At 38.7% G+C, this 17,925-nt stretch overlaps 1 long non-coding RNA gene across 1 annotated transcript; it reads right to left on the bottom strand.

Annotated features, from left to right (window-relative positions):
• Window positions 1–737: 737 nt before the first annotated feature.
• On the bottom strand, window positions 738–17,286 carry LOC118678595. Its single transcript, XR_004974941.1, has 3 exons — window positions 17,219–17,286; window positions 16,624–16,641; window positions 738–789 (listed from the first exon to the last, which is right to left on the bottom strand). It is a non-coding gene; the product is annotated as an uncharacterized LOC118678595 (long non-coding RNA).
• Window positions 17,287–17,925: the final 639 nt, after the last annotated feature.

Raw genomic sequence — 17,925 nt, 5'->3', positions numbered from 1 at the left:
CTAGGGAGGTGCTAATCTAGCCTTTGCCTGAGGCTATCCGGCAAATGCCTCTGTTCAGGGCTTGGGCGGGGTGGGTCGCACAGGATCAACAGGGTGGGCCGGAGAGAGCAGTTATGGCGGCTCTCAGTCCTGTCCCCAGGGGCTCTGCCTCTCTGGGTCCCAGCACCCGCTGCAAAGCTCAGAGAGAAAGCTGCACTCGCTCTGACCGAAGCCAGACAGTCCCGCTTCTCCCGTTTGAGTCTGGGTCCCTAAAGACTCGCCCAGATCTGGAGCTCAGATTCTGCGACTCCCTCCCGATTGAAAACACCAACCGCGCCCTCCGCTGCCAGCCTGCTCGCGCACTCCGCACCTCAGAACTTGACTTCAGCAGTGCGCCTCCTCCGAGTGTCCGTATGCGTTTCTCTTTCCTCCTAGTTGTAGGACTTCCACTCAGCCAGTGTTCCTGTGGTTCTGGGTGATGTCCCTTCCGTTTTTTGGTTTCACTTTTGAAGTAGTTGTTCAAAGCAGCAGACTCCGGCGTTAACCTATGCCGCCATCTTGGTTCTCCCCAAATTCTTTTTAGATAAATGTTTTAGTCTTCATAACAACTTGTGAGACAGGTAATATTATTAGCCTCGTTTTACAGATAATATAGGCATAGAGTTGTTAAGTAACTTGCTCAAGGCCACACAGTTAGAAAGTTTTAGAGCCAGAATTTAAACTGAATGGCTTACCTTCAGAGCCCACGTTCTTACACTGTACCATGTATCACTGTGTGAACCATCTATGGGGGAAAGATTGGGCTTGAGGCTATAAGGTAAAATAACACAAGTAAGAAAAGGAAAATTATGGTAAGTGCCAGAAAAAAACAAAGCTTCACAAGAAAGAATGTAATATTGGGTTTGGCAGTGAATATAATATTGCATTGTCACTGTTACAATAATATAAAAGCTAGAATAACATCAAAATAGAAATAAAACTACATTGGTTTAATGGTTGAAAGGGATGAAGGAAAGTAATAAGTAGTTTAAGAAATAAATTCTCTATTCCATATGATATTTACTGATTTTTATTTATAAAGCTATGTCTGAGTAAAATCCCCCCCCCAAAAAAATAAAAAATAAAATAAAAAGAAAGAAATTCTCATTCATTTGTGCAGAAAACAGAGAGACAATGCCCAAAGTGGATAAATCAAGAAAGTATTTAGAATATTGAAGTAACAGTCAAAGAAATAGCTAAAATGATAAAATAGAGTTGCTTCTGGGGAGTAGAATGAGATTGGGGAGATAGCGCAGAACGCTGGTTTTTAAGATTGTCATTGTAAGCATTTAGGTTACTTTTTACACAGCATGTTATATATTACCTTAATAAAATTACTTATATGATTTTTAAAACAAACAAAAAAATACACTCCTAAAATTTTATGAATATTCTAGGCCCAGATAATAACTGGTACCATGGGAACAGGAAGTCTGAGGGCCACAGAATAAATATATTTAAGAAGAAAGATTTAAATGCAATAGATTCCATAATTAAGAGAATGGATTATCTTAGTGATATGGGATACAATAAGAAGTATAGGCATACAATAAGAAGATTTGAAAAACAAAACTAGATATGTGAGAAAAAACTTCAAAAAGATATCATCCGAATTTGAGTAAACTAAAATATGCTAAATTACATAATGTGGGCTCTGTGTTGTTATAGGATCTAAGAGGAAAGCCAGCCTGTGAGGGCGGCAATGGTCAGAACGACCTTGCAAGGAGGTTAAGTCTTAAGCTAAACATTGGAAGGCCTATAACATAAAGAAATGGAGAGGAAAGATGTTCCAGGAAAGACACTTTTCCTAGAAATGACCCACCAGTGGAGAGGTGACTGGCCTGAGGGAGAATAAGAAGTGCCCGCTGGGGAATAGAAAGAGGAACCCTTGAATGGCTCAGGCATAAAAGTTTAGATTTGATGCACTGACATAGGCTCCAGCAAAAGAGTTAGAGCTTAAAAGTAAGGTCTAACAGAGGGGATCAGAGTATGGCATAGAAAATTATCTTGGAGGTTAATGTAATAATCCAAGAATGGGAAAAAGAGTTATTTATGTATATGGATTTTCCCAGCCTTCAAAACCTCTACTCCAAGAAGAATGCTAAGTCAGCATATTCTTAGGATGCATAAAATCAGGGATACAGGGAGAAGACTACTACAGAAGAATATTTGACACTAAAGCAAAGTCAGTTTTAACAGCTCCTGCTCCATAAGACAAAATTGTTTTCAGTAATAATCATGTAATAATAACTAGCATGATTGTTTTCTTGATACATTCCTTAGATTTAAAACAATTAACATTGAAAAATGAATAAATTTATATTTTAAAGATGTCATTCAGATACAGTAAAATATACATTGTAGTGCATGCTCTGTTTTACTTTTAAATTTTAAACACAAATTAAAATTTCAGGTAATTACATAGAATGCCAGAATTGAGGTAACTCAAGTTCTTTGTCTTTATAGTCACGGTGCTATCATTGTTTATTTTAATTCTACTGTTAAATGCAGAAATATGCAATACCATAGAATTGGAGGTGAAAATTGTGCCCAACGTTGCTGAATGATTGAATTCTCATGAGCTTATAAGCCAAAAGAACATATATATTTTAGTCCATCTCTGTTGGGGGTGGGAGGTCAACTGTGTAACTGGTAGTTTCCAGAATTTATTTGGAGGTAGAATCCAATGTTGAGTAAATACTATGTTATAAAATCACACTAATATAAAGCTTATACATATTGTTGACTCCAAAAAGGAATATACCTGTCAAAAAGGGACTCCTTGTGGTTAACTGGGCCCAAATTTATAATCAGACTCTAGCAGCTGTTGTTTACAGGGGCCTCTCATACATACTGGGAATGCAGGCAGGGAAAAGCCACACACTGCACTGCCAAGCCTCCTGCTGTTTGAGTTCCTGGAATCATATTTTGGCCTGTGAGCTGAGACCTGCCCCCTCCAGGCCTAGCTGTGCAGCAATATCTTAATTTCCATGTTTATTGACCAATCAGAGTGGCTCCATAACAACCAATCAGGACTCTGACCAATCAAACTGTGCAAAATTGGATTCCTCAGTTGTATAAAAATGGATCAGTCAGGGCCCATTGCAGGCATTTTCTCAAAAGTAACCTGGCCTCCCTTTGTCTGGGGTAATGGACTTTTAGTTTTCTTCAAAGGCTGTGTGGCCCCAGTTTGCAAACTATTCACCTAAATAAAGTCTCTCTTTTTACTGCACTTCAGATTGGGAACTCCTGTTGTCATTGGATTGGTGGCAGTGAACTTTTGTTGACAATACATACATATATACATATATGTATGTGTATATATTTCTATTTACCTGTGTACATGTTATTAAAAATTCAACAGCAGTCATGGCAACTAGATTCATAAAAGATTGGGGAGAAGGAGGAAGTAGTTTATCACTGATATTTTAAGAATTGCCAGCACTTGGCAAAAATAAAAGTCAAGCTGACTTTTCATTAGCTTGGTTATTGATATTAAGTTCTCTATAGTGAACAGACCTCTTGTCACCTGCACCTGGTAGACTGCTTTCGCCATCCTTCCTTGGTAGCAAGTTTGAAAAACCTGAAAGGATTGGAATTGGGCTAGGGGATTTTTACATTGGAACAAGATAAGAAAAGTGTCCAGCAAGTTGAAAAAATGGCCTGAGATATTATGAGCAGGGTGGGCTGATATCTGGAAATGGATTTCAGTCAAAAGTTAAGAGTGGAGGAAGAGATATTTTAGGGAAAATAGCTGCTATTCTCTTTGATAGTGACAAAGACTAATAAGAATTTTCAATAACACTAAAATCAATAATAAAACATAACATGCTATGTATCAGACATTGTAAATGCTTTATTTGTATTGAGTCATATTAGTCTCACAATAATCCTGGGATGTAGGTACTATTGTTATTCCAATTTCATCACTTATTCTTACCCCCCTTTATCATTTCTCAGATGAGGGAACTTAGGCGGATAGAGTAACTGGCAGGAATTGAGAGAGCCAGTTTTCCCCCAGGCTGTCTGGCTTCAGATCTTCACACTGAACTATGACACTGCACATTTTTGAGAGACTAAGTAAAGTTTTGAATTGTCATCAGTTTTATTTTTTAGTCAGATTGCTATTCCGCTAAATTGATGTAGCACAGAGACTCAAGTACACAAGGAGTATTTGAGCTACAAAGGACAAGGCAATGAGGTTATGAAAATAGGATAAAAAGAATGGAATCCAGAGATACTTTGCAAACTAATTATATAGGATTTCATGGTGACTAAAGAAAATCAGGAGATAAGAAGAATGAGTCAATGGTGACTCAAAAATGAAGCTTCAATAATACAGAGAATGATGGTGGGATGGTAAGTGGGAAATATATGAGTGGGTGGATTGGTGGATAGAAGGTTATGGTTAATTTAAATTCGATAACCAAGGAGAAAGTTTCAATAAGCATTTAGAAATCCTGCAACACTTGAGAAGAGAAGAAAAATGGAAAAGATTTCAGAAATAGTAGCTAGATGACATAGGACACAGTTGAAAATTTAACTCTTGTTCTATATTTAGCCTGTGATGAACTGAGTGCTTTATAGCTTTTTTTTTTTTCCACAGAGGAGTTGAGGCAATTTGCATTAAAATGAAAGCTATTGTAAATATATTAATCTTGTATATAAATTTATTTATTTTTAACTTCATCTTTGTCTTTTCAAATTAAAGTAATTTCATTTTTTTCCTTAGCCTTTGTCTTAGATCAGCCGTGGGCAAACTACGGCCTGCGGGCCGGATCCAGCCCATTTGAAATGAATAAAACTAAAAAAAAAAAAAAAGACCATACCCTTTTATGTAATGACATTTACTTTGAATTTATATTAGTTCACACAAACACTCCATCCATGCTTTTGTTCTGGCCCTCCGGTCCAGTTTAAGATCCCATTGTGGCCCTCGAGTCAAAAAGTTTGCCCACCCCTGTCTTAGATCTAAACTTTTATTGATTAAACTAGAGGCCCAGTGCATGAAATTCATGCATGGGTACAGTCCCTAGGTCTGGCTTGTGATCAGGGCCATCTTCCCCAGTTGCTGGCAGCCAGCCCCACCCCCTGCCACCACCCACCACCAGTTCCCCATTTGCCATCGGGGGATCAGAGCCTGCCGGCCAGGGAGAAGGGCTGGGAGGTGGTCAGTGCACCTCATAGCGACTGGTCAAGAGGTCATTCTGGTCGTTCTGCCATTCGGTCAATTTGCATATTGCTTTTTTATATATGTAGATAATATTCACTTTTTAAAAATCTTCACCTGAAGATATATTTTCTTACTGTTTTTCTTCAGATATGATTTTTTTTTATTATTTTTTAAAATTTTTACTGATTAAGGTATTACAAATGTGTTTTTATCCCCCCCCATTGTCTCCTCATCCCCCCAGTCCTGCCCTCACCCTCACCCTCACTCACCCCCTGTTGTCTGCATCCATCGCTTATGCCTATATGCATGCATACAAGTCCTTTGGTTGATCTCTCTCCCTCCCCCCACCCTCGCCTACCTTCCCTCTGAGGTTTGAGCATCTGATCAATGCTTCTCTGTCTCTAGATGTGCTTTTGTTCATCAGTTTTGTTGTTCATTATATTCCACAAATGAGTGACATCATGTGATATTTATATTTCTCAGACTGACTTATTTCACTTAGCATAATGCTCCCCAGTTCCATCCATGCTGTTGCAAATGGTAGGAGTTCCTTCCTTTTTACTATGGCATAGTATTCCATTGTGTAGATGTACCACAGTTTTTAAATCCACTCATTTGCTGATGGGCACTAAGGCTGATTCCAAATCTTCGCTACTGTAAATTGTGCTGCTATGAACATAGGGGTGCATATATCCTTTCTGATTGGTGTTTCTGGTTTCTTGGGATATACTCCTAGAAGTGGTATTACTGAGTCAAATGGCAGCTCCATTTTTAATTTTTTGAGGAAATGTCATGCTGTTCTCCACAGTGGCTGCACCAGTCTGCTTTCCCACCAGCAGTGCATGAAGGTTCCTTTTTCTCCACATCCTCGCCAGCATATGTCATTTGTTGATTTGTTGATGATAGCCATTCTGACAGATGTGAGATGGTACCTCATTGTTGTTTTGATTTGCATCTGTCGGATGATTAGTGACTTTGAGCATGTTTTCATATGTCTCTTGACCTTCCTTATGTCTTCTTTCGAAAAGTATCTATTTAGGTCCATTGCCCATTTTTTTATGGGGTTGTTTGTCTTCCTTTTGTTAAATTGCATGAGTTCCCTGTAAATGTTGGAGATTAAACCTTTGTCAGATATATCGTTGGCAAATATGTTCTCCTATGCAGTGGGTTTTCTTGTTGTTTTGTTGATGGTTTCTTTTGCTGTGCAGAAGCTTTTAATTTTGATGTAGTCATATTTGTTTATTTTCTCTTTGGTTTCCATTGCCCTAGGAGCTGTGTCAGTGAAGATATTGCTTCGGCATATATCTGAGATCTTGCTGCCTGTGGGTTCCTCTAATTTTTTTATGGTTTCCCATCTTACATTTAAGTCCTTTATCCATTTTGAGTTTATTTTTGTGTATGGTGTAAGTTGGTGGTCTAGTTTTATTTTTTTGCATGTGTCTGACCAAATTTCTCAGCATCATTTATTGAAGAGACTGTCTTGACTCCATTGTATGTTCTTGCCTCCTTTGTCAAATATTAATTGAGCATAGTGGTTTGGGTTGATTTCTGGGTTCTCTATTTTATTCCATTGGTCTATATGTCTGTGCTTTTGCCAGTACGAGGCAGTTTTGAGAAGACTGGCTTTGTAATACAGCTTGCTATCTGGTATTGAGATCCTACCTACTTTGTTCTTCTTTCTCAGGATCACTGTAGCTATTCAGGATTTTTTTTATTACAGATGAATTTTTGGAGAGTTCTTTCTAGACCTTTGAAATATGCCATTGGTATTCTAATGGGGAGTGCACTGAATCTGTAGATTGCTTTGGGTAGTATGGACATTTTAATGATGTTGATTCTACCAATCCATGAATAAGGTATGTTCTTCCATCTGTTTATGACTTCCTCTATCTCTTTTTTCAAGGTCCTGTAGTTTTCTGAGTATAGGTCTTTTACCTCCTTAGTTAAGTTTACGCCTAGGTATCTTAATTTTTTGGTGCAATGGTAAGTGGGATTGTTTTTTTAAATTTCTCTTTCTGTAAGTTCACTATTGGTGTATAAAAATGCCATAGATTTCTTGGCGTTAATTTTGTATCCTGCTACATTGCCAAATTCATTTATTAAGTCTAATAGTTTTTTGATGGAGTGTTTAGGGTTTTCTATGTACAGTATCATGTCATCTGCAAATAAGGACAATTTTACTTCTTTTCCAATTTGGATTTTATTTCTTCCTCTTGTCTGATCGCTATGGCTAGTATTTCTAGTACAATATTGAACAGGAGTGGTGAAAGCAGGCATCCCTGTCTTGTTCCTGTTCTTAAGGGAAATGGTTTTAGTTTTTGCCCATTGAGTATGATGTTGGCTGTAGGTTTGTCATATAAGGCTTTTATTATGTTGAGGTATGATCCTTCTATTCCCACTTTGCTGAGTGTTTTTATCAGAAAAGGGTGTTGGACTTTGTCATATGCCTTTTCTCCATCAATTGATATCATTATGTGATATTTGTTTCTCAATTTGTTAATGTTATGTATCATGTTTATTGACTTGCAGATATTGTACCAGCCTTGCATCCCTAGAATAAATCCCACTTGGTCATGGTGCATGGTTTTTCTAATGTAATGCTGGATCCGGTTTGCTAGAATTTTGTTGAGGATTTTAGCATCTATGTTCATCAGTGATATTGGCCTGTAATTCTCTTTCTTTGGGGAGTCTTTATCTGATTTGGGGATTTGGGTAATGCTGGCTTCATAGAAAGAGCTTTGAAGTGTGTCTACCTCTTGAATTTTTTGGAATAGTCTGAGAAGTTTGGTTTTTATTCTTCTTTGAATGTACGGTAAAACTCCCCTGTGAAGCCATCTGGTCCAGAGCTAATTTTTTGCTGGAAGCTCTTTGATTACTGTTTCAATTTCATCAGAAGTTATTGGCCTATTCAGGTTTTTTGATTCTTCCTGATTGAGTTTTGGAAGCTTGCATTTTTCTAGGAATATGCTCATTTTGTCAAGATTGTCCAGGTTTTTTTGGAGTAGAGTTATTCCTAGTATTTTTTTTACAATCCTTTGTATATCAGTAGGGTCGGTTGTTACTTCACCGCTTTCATTTCTGATTTTGTTTATTTGGGTCCTCTCTCTTTGTTTCTTGGTGAGCCTGGCGAGAGGTTCATCAATCTTGTTTATCCTTCCAAAGAACCAGCTCTTGGTTTCATTGATCTTTTGTATTGACTTTTGGTCTCTATGTCGTTTATATCTGCTCTGATCTTTATTATTTCCTTCCTTCTGGATAGTGTGGGTTTTTCTTGTTGTTCTCTTTCTAATGCTATAAGTTGCAAGATTAGATAATTTATTACCAGTTTTTCTTGTTTTTTGAGGTAGGCCTGCAGAGCTATGAACTTCCCTCTCAGGACTGCTTTCATTGTGTCCCATAGATTTTGGATTGTTGTGTGTTCATTGTCATTTGTTTCCAGGATGCTTTTTATTTCTTCTTTGATCTCTTTGGTAACCTAATCATTGTTTAATAGCATGCTATTTAGCTTCCAAGTGTTTGATTTTTTTATTGTTTTTATGTAGTTGGTTTCTAGTTTTATGCCACTGTGATCTGAGAAGAAATCATTGTTATGATTTCTATCCTCTTGAATTTGAAGAGACTTTGCCTGTGTCCTAATATGTGGTCTATCTTTGAAAATGTCTCATGTGCACTGGAGAAGAGTGTATATTCTGTAGCTTTAGGGTGAAATATTCTGAAGATGTCAATTAAGTCCATCTGATCTATTGAGTCATTTAGGATTGCTGTTTCTTTGCTGACTTTTTGTTTAGAGGATTTATCCAGTGGTGTCAATGGGGTATTAAAGTTCCCTACTATGGCTGTATTGCTATCAATCTCTCCCTTTATATCTTCCAGAAGCTGTTTTATGTATTTGGGTGCTCCTGTATTGGGTGTATATATGTTTTCCAGAGTTATATCTTCTTGTTGAGTTGCTCCCTTTAGTACTATGTAGTGGCCTTCCTTATCTTTTTTTATGGCCTTTACTTTGAGGTCTATTTTTTCAGATATAAGTATTGCAACCCCAGCTTTTTTCTCATTCCGTTTGCCTAAAAAAAAATTTTTTCCATCCCTTCACTCTCAGTCTGTGTGAATCCTTTGTTCTGAGGTGCATCTCTTGCAGACAGCAAATATATGGGTCATGTTTACTTATCCATTCAGCTACCCTATGTCTTTTGATTGGTGCATTTAATCCATTTATGTTTAATATTATTATTGATGAGTACTTGTCTGTTGTCATTTTTATTCTTAATGTTTGTGTTTCTTCTTGCTTTTCTATTTCTTCTTTTTACAGCAGTCCCTTTAGCATTTCTTGCATTGCTGGCCTGGTAGTAATAAACTCTCTTAACTCTTTTTTGTCTGTGATACCCCTGATTTGACCTTCAATTTTTAATGATAGCCTTGCTGGGTATAGTATTCTTGGATTCAGTCCCTTGCTTTGCATCACTTTGTATATTTCATTCTATTTCCTTCTGGCCTGGTATATTTCTGTTGAGAAATCAGTTGATATTCTAATAGGAGATCCTTGTAGGTAACTTTTTGTCTCTCTCTGGCAGCCTTTAAGATTCTTACTTTGTCGTTGGTGTTTGCCAATTTAATTATGATGTGTGTTGGTGTGGGTCTTTTGGGTTCATCTTGTTTGGGACTCTATGTGCTTCTTGGACTTGCAATTTTTTTTTCCTTGCCTATATCAGGGAAGTTGTCTGTCATTATTTCTTCAAACAGGTTTTCTATTCCTTACTTCTCTTCCTCTCCTTCTGGTACTCATATTATGCGAATGTTGTTTCATTTTATGTTGTCCCAAAGCTCCCTTAGGCTCTCCTCTTGCTTTTTAAGTCTTCTTTCCAGTTGCTACTGTGATTGTTTTCCTACCTTGTCTTCTAATTCGCTGATGCGGTCTTCAGCCTCTTTTAGTCTACTGTTTAAGCTTTTCATTGTGTTCTTTATTGCAGCTATGTCATTCTTCATCTCCTTTTGGTTCCTTTTCATGTTGGTGACATTCTTATTCAGCTCCTAATAATTCTTATTGAGTTGTGTGTATTTGTCATTGAGTTGTGTTTATTTGTCATCCAGGCGTTTGAGCATCCTTATAACCATTACTCTGAATTCTTTCTCTGATAAGTTGCTAGCCTCAATTTCATTTAACTCCCTTTTTGGTGATTCCTCTATTTCTTTCTTTGGGGATTGCTTTTTTGTCTTCCCATGTTTTGCTGTAATGTTTTAATTTTAGATTCAATTGCTTTGCTACCCAGGTTCTTTATGGGATGATATTATTGATGTTATCTCTCAGGTCTCCTGGGCTTGGTAATCTAGTGTAGCTCCCTCCTTGAGCTATTTGCGTTCTGTTGATGTAGGCCTGTAAGCTGGAAAGGTGCAACTGCGGTGTCTAGAAGTCAGCATCTGTGGAGGAGGCTGTCCCAATTTTTGCTGTCTTACACCCTTGGTTGAAATCGTGTGTGCCCAGCAGGGACTCACAGTCCACCCAGGAACCATCTGTTGGGGTGATTGGGCTCAGGAGGCCTGAGCTCTGGAAAGGCATGACTGTGGTGTCCATAGTTCTGTAGTTGTGGGGTGGGCGGACTCAGCTTTTGCTGCTGCAGCCGTGGTTGGATACAGGTGCATTCAGTGGTGGCTCACAGGGGCACCCACAGTGCATTTGCCAGCAGGGTGTACTGATGCACTCTGAAGGGCCCTGGCCCTGAAGCCAAGGGATTGTGGTGTCTGTGGGCAGGTATCCCAGAAGAGGGAATTCAGCATTTCTACAGCCCAGCAGTGCATCCCTGTTTGTATAAATGTATGCCCAGCGTGGGGCTCACAGAGGCATTTAAGGGCTTCCTGTGGAGCAATGAGCTTGGGAGGCCCGTGCGCTGGAGAACCGTGCAACTGTAGTGTCCAGAGTTCTGCAGCTGTGAGGTGGGAAGCCTCACTTTTTGCTGCTGCAACTGTGGTAGATAGGCGCACTCCCAGTGGTGGCTCACAGGGACACCCGCGGTGCATTTGCCTGCGTGGCATACTGAAGCACTCAGAAGGGCCCTGGCACTTAAGCCACATAATGGAGGCATCTGTGGGCAGGTATCCAGGATGAGTGAATTAGAATTTCTACTGCTGGGGGGAGTGCATCCCTGTTCGTCCAAGATCGCATCCAACGGGGGCTCACAGCAGCTCCCATGAGTGCCCTGTGGGTAGATGGTCTCAGGGTGCCTGCTCGTTGGAAATGTGCAACTGGGATGGTGCATTTGCTGGCACAGAGCTCTAAGGCACTCTGAGGGGCCCTGGCACTGAAGTTGTGCAGCTGGGTTGTCTGTGGGCAGTTATTCAAGTAGAGGGAATTCAGAATTTCTACTGTGGGGCAGCATGACCTTGTCTGTACAAAATCACACCCAGCAGGGGCTCACGGTGGCTCCCAATTGCTGTGTGCCCTGGATGCCTGTGAGCTGGGAACGCATGAATGTGGTGTCCAGAGCTCTGGTGCTGGGGAGGGGGGACGTTGCACTTACTGCTGTGGGAGCGCTGCACCTGTGGAGGTGGATGTCCCAGGGTCTGTGGGTCTGTGGGTGGGGCAGCAGGAGTGGCTGATGGGTTGGGGGCAGTGTCCAAAGCCTGTCTGGGTGGTGGTGCTGATGAGTTCCTAAAAGAGGCCGCTCTCTGCTTCAAGATGGCAAGGGCTCTGTGCTCGAGCCCCGCAGTCCGGGGAGCGCCTGCAGTGGTGGTAGTCTCTCCCTGTCCTAGAGAGCCTGGTCTGCCAGCCCCTGCTGCTCCTTCTGGATTTTACTGTCACTCACTCACTCACACACACAACACACACATCCACACACATCCACACACATCCACACACTCTCCTTTCATCCCCTCACTCACTCACTTCTTCTCCCTCACCTCCGTCCTACCAGTCACCATCTTTTTTTCTCCCTCTTACTGTTTTTCTTAGAGAGACAGGAAGGGGGAGAATGAGAGAAACATTGATATAAGAGATATGCATCGATATAATAGAGACACAACAATTGCTTGCCTCCCACACGAACCAGGGATCAAACCTGCAATCTGGGTATGTGTGCCCTGTTGGGGAATTGAACCAAGGTAATATTCACTTTTAAACAAGTTTTTTGTTATCCTCTGAATTGGAGAGGTAATATTTACATGTTGTGGTATTTTTACATGTACTGTTTTGTTTTCTCATTTTTCTTTGTTTATATCATATAAAATATTGGGAATTTAAATAGTAAGGATCATAGTAATAGTATTTGAAAATCATAATAGAAATTATATGTTTATATATATTTTTTCCACAATGTATCTATACATTTGTTCTCTTCTGTTTTCTCAACAATGGCTAATTTTTGCAGATTTTTAACAGAAAGTTTTTAAATCAGTCTTCCTCCTCCAGTATCTAAGAAACTAAGTACATAATTGTGACTTTGACTTAAGTAGTAATAATTATGGTAATAGATATATCAGGTAAGATAATTAGTGGATTAAGTTGAGTAGGAATTTTGAATTCTTCCCTGTTAAATTTTAGTTTTAAAAGAAGTTTATGTTGAACTAGGAATCTTTATTTTGTTGTTTAGTAAAATGAATATTGAGTTGGTAATAGCGCTTACTGGGTTTTGTCCACTTCTTGCCACTGACTATCTCTTAATTCTTAAGCGAGTCTATTTTCATCTGTAATATAAGTGGGATGTGGAATTTCAGGATTGGCATTCATAATGTGTTCTGAGGAATCTACCTTGGTAAGGGAAGAGTAGAATCACAGATAGGTGGAAATTGTAGTAATGGGGGAGTGAAAGAGGAAAGGCTAGAAGTTGGTGACCAAAGTATCATAATAATGTAAGACCTTAACAATCAAGGGAAACTAGGTGTGGAGTACATGGGAATTCTCTGATATCTCTTCAACTTGTTTGTAAATCTAAAACTATTCTAAAATTTAAAAGTTTATGGAAGTTTAAGAAAGTATGTGAAAATATAGGAAGGAATGGAGAATTTCACCAGAATCTCTGAATCATTGTTTAAACAATGACTCAAATGGATAAAGCGGTTCAGATAAACATAGAAACTGAAATCTATGAACAGGAAGACAAGATAATTGAGAAGAAACAAAATGGAGCAGAGAAAAAGAACGTTTGGAATGAGATATGTGGGACATAGGAAAAAGCTCTAGGAGAGGAGAAAGAAGATGGAAAAAGGAGAAATGTTCTAAGGGAAAATGGCCAAATGTTTTTTCAAATGATTAAACACACACACACACACACACACACACACACACACACCCCAAACCACAGATAAAAGAAGCTCACAGAAGCTGAACTATGATAAATGCACAAGCAAGAAAAAAAAATGCACCTAATTAACATTGTCAAACCACCAAAAGCCAAAAAGAAGAGAAAATCTCAAAATAATTTTTAAAAAGCATATTACTAGAATAGATAAAGAACTCTTACAATTCAAATGATAAGAAAATAACTTGATTTTACAACGGAGGTGGCAAAGTATATTAACAGGTATTTCACAAAAAAAGATATACAAAGGGCAAGCAATAAAGCACATAATAAATATTCAGTATCATTAGTTATTAGGGAAATGCAAGTTAAAAGCACAATTAAATACCTGCACACAAACTAGAGTGGGTCTAATAAAAAGTGGGACAAGCCCCCAGAGGTTCTGAGAGAAGGTGATGGACCAAGGAGACAGTTTCCACAGTGACTCCCTTTCTGGGCCAACAGTATATTTCACCCGTAAGCATTTTAGCATGTATATGTAGTTTTAAAATAGGTTCTATCTAGTACTTCAGATTTTGTTTAAAGATGATCTCACAGGGTTCAAGTGGGTAAAGGGAAGATTGGGGATGTGAGGATGAAGGCTAATAGCCTAAGAAAGTTTAAGAGAATAGAGAATAGTTATATTGAGCTCATTTGTAGTAAACTCCTAGATGTCTTGGAGCTATTATGAGGAGTCTATGAATCCATACATGGGCCAAACTTCATTTGTAGACTGAAAAAAAATCTGCATACATATGTACCAATATACATTAAATTCATATAAGTAAGGTTATGATTACTAGTTGAGTAACATAAATGCATTTAAAGGTGTGACTAAATTTGTAGTAGTTTTTTGGTCATTATGTGTTTTCTAAATCAACGGTAATCAAAACATGACTTTTATGGAAGATTATTCAAAATGATTTCTCTTTCAAAAGGAGGCTTATCTCCTACAGCATTAGAAATGACCTTTTTAAAAAATCTATGTTTTTATTGATTTGAGAGAAAGAGAGAAACATAGATGAGAGAGAAACATCAATTGGCTGCCTCCTGCATGTCCCCTACTGGGGATTCAGCCCATAACCTGGGCTTGTGCCCTGATTAGGAAACAAACCAGTGACCTCTCATGATGCCCAATAACTGAGCCACACCAGCCAGGATTAGAAATGACCTCTTTAAGGAGAACCAGCGACTTACAGACAAAGGGAGTTTTGAGCAGCCTATTATGACAATGAAAATAGTAACTAAGCAGCTCTGACATCTGAGAGAGGTGTCACACATGTAGGGAAATTTGCCTTTTTGTTCTTGGTACGTCAAACACATCCAAAATTGGTAGGTGACTGATTACTAGGAAATGAAGTTTTTAAATGGAGGAGGGTTCAACACAAACATGTTTCCTTTCCAGAAAACTTTTTTAAAATTGATTTTTAGAGAGAGAAGAAGGGGTGTGAGAGAGAGAGAAAGAAACATCAATTTGTTGTTCCACTTATTTATTCAATCATTGGTTGATTCTTGTATGTGTCCTGACTGGTGACTAAACCCACAACCTTAGCTTGTCGGGACGATGCTAACAGACTGAACTACCTGGCCAGGGCTCCTTTTTTAGGAAACTTCTAAGTGCTGTTGCAATGCCATTCCCACTTGCCTCTTATTGAGAATGAACTGAGGGAGAACCTGATATTTGAGCCAATATTCTCCTCAGTTTTGATTTTCCTGTGATGCGGATAAATGATTCAATTAATAGATCCCCCAATGCACTTTGCATGGTATGTATACACAATGGGATGTTATTCAGCCATAAAAATGAAGGAAATCTTGCCATTTGCAACAATGGATGGACCTTGAGGGCATTATGCTAAGTGAAATAAATCAGAATAGATACAGAGAACAGATAGGTGGTTGCCAGAGGTCAGGGTAGGGGTGGGCAAAATGAGTGAAGGTGGTCAAAAGGTGCAAACTTCCAGTGATTAAATAAATCAGTCATGAAAGTACAATGTACAGCTTAGTGACTATAATTAATTAATTAATAATAATGTATTGCATATTTGAAATTACTAAGAAAGTACATCTTATCACAAGAAAATAAATATTTGTAACTATTTATGATGACAGATGTTAACTAGACTGCGGTGATCATTTCACAATTTATACAAATATCTAATCATTATGTTGTATACCTGAAAATGTTATGCGTCAATTTATCTCAGTAAGTAGAAAAAAAACACTTCAGGCTAAAGCTAATTTTCCCCTGGCAATGCAATAGAAATTTGGGGGATCTACTGATTGACCATCTCTCTGCATCATGGGGAAAATCCAGAACTGTCTGACAAGGATGTTGGCCTAAATATCGGGTTCTCCCTCAGCTCACCTCGGAACAGGAGCATGAACTTCTAGTTAGGCAAGAACCCTTGTTGGATCCTTAGCTTCCATAATTAGATTTTAACTGACTCATTGATGGTAGTTGTTAAGGCTTGGTTCTCCCCTGGTAGCAAAGAATAGCTTTTTTTTCCCCAAAAGCTTTCTAGAGAACCCAGCCTAGTGCTCACTGTGGTTGGAATGCTTAAATATGTCCCTGAATGGAGAGTGGCAAAAAGGTAGATATCTAAACCACAATAATTTGACCCCTCACGTTTCTTTAAACTATTGTGCTATGTGATGCTGTCATAAACCCATACACAGGCCTTATAAGAAAAGACCCTCATTCCATTGGAAAGATGATATAATCTATGTTGTACATTGTCCTTTCATTGAAGAGTCCTAGAGAAATTCCTGTCTGATCTTAAAATTAAAAAGTTAAAATTTTCCTGAGCTGTTATATTCATTTTTTATCTCATGCACTGTATAAATCAGATCTATCCTTACTTCCTGTTTCACCTGACTTTTAGAACACTGTAGTGTGCTTTGGGGGTGAGGGGACCAATATCCCCACTCCACCCCTTCCACATGGAAGACTAGAAGCTCCTGCTCTCTTGTGGATGGAGTCATGAGACTAGTTCCAGCCATTGAGAGAGAGAAGAAGCAATATGACCAATGCCTTTCATTGCTGGTGCAAGATCCTTCAAAGCTCGCTTTCCCTCTGCCACAGTGACTGACAGCATGAGTGACAGCAGCTGCTCCATTAGCATAGACATTAAAGAGAAAGTGGGGAGCAGGCCTCCAGCTCACCTGCAGTGGGTCTGCAACCTGAAAGAGAAATTCAAGCATACTTGTCATCAGCCCCTGGGATTTGGGAATTGTTTTTACTATAAAATAACCTCGTCTACTCTGATCTTATGTAGGGCTAACTCTGCAGCCCATTGATGAAAGGATGGTCAGTTGTTATTTTATGTATTTTAATCTAATTTCTTGGTCATTTTGCCTCACCTGTTTATAAAGTAATGAATTTGTATGAGTCCTGAAGAAAGACAACAGTATGAGTTGGAGACACAGCATAAACTGAAAATTCTAAGCACTAGCTGCTCTGGAAATTCTCCTCTTATAACAGAAAATACTTACATAAGCCAAGAACCAGCAGCTGTTTTTTCAGAGGGTGCACTAGAGGGCGTGAGGAGTTTAGGTACAGTATTCACATAGTTGGCCAGTATGGGTGCCCTCGAAGGATATTGCCCAAGGATTTTGGTGAGAGTCTTTGTTTATTTTTCCATAGTTGAAATTTTAAAAATCTGTATAGTCATTACTAGGCAAAATGATTAAACAATTGAAGCTTGCCTGTCTATAACATTATCTTACTATAAAATTCCAGAATTAAAGGGCATCTTACTTGGAGTTTTATGAAATCTCTGTTCTCACAGGAATTTTCTTTCAATGCAGAGTCTTACTCAAATTTGTTCAATGTTCTTTAGTTGTTGTCACCTCTTCCTTCAAAACAAATAGGTCCCAGCTTTCACTTCCTAGGAGAGCCCTGGGAAATGGTAAGTGTGTTAATCTGGCAATCTAATTTGAGATAAAGTGCTAACAGCTGGCAAAACCTTATAACTAACCACACCTACCTGTCCAGATAGAACTATGTTTTTAATTGACTCTAACTCCAAAATCAAAAGGGCCACGCAGAATGTATGGAAGTTGCATTAGGCACAGGAGTTTCCAGGTGTGAGTACCATAAGTAACTTCCCATATGTACCCATGAGCCTAAATTCATAGAAATTTACCCATCATCCAGATAACAGTTCTGCTCTCAGTTGAGTATCTACTCATTTAGAAAGTTGAGTAGCATTAACTATGTCATAGAAGAATTTTGTTATTCAGATTACCATTGTGAGAATAATACGTCTGGAGTTTTGAGCTGTTTTTGTGGTTGTTTAAAACTTTGATAATAGTAATAGGAATGGCTATCAGATTGAAATGCATTTTATGATCTTCACTTTTTAGTCAATAGCTTCCACATTCTCTCTTATAGGAAAAAGTATAGGACAAATGAAAGAATACAGATTTTGGAGTCAAATGAATCTGAATTTAGACCCAGGCAAC

The sequence above is a fragment of the Myotis myotis genome, unplaced genomic scaffold, assembly GCF_014108235.1.
Source record: "Myotis myotis isolate mMyoMyo1 unplaced genomic scaffold, mMyoMyo1.p scaffold_m19_p_1, whole genome shotgun sequence".
Taxonomy (NCBI): domain Eukaryota; kingdom Metazoa; phylum Chordata; class Mammalia; order Chiroptera; family Vespertilionidae; genus Myotis; species Myotis myotis.
Note: the sequence above shows the minus strand (reverse complement) of the source record. Positions and strands in the feature narration are given on the sequence as shown.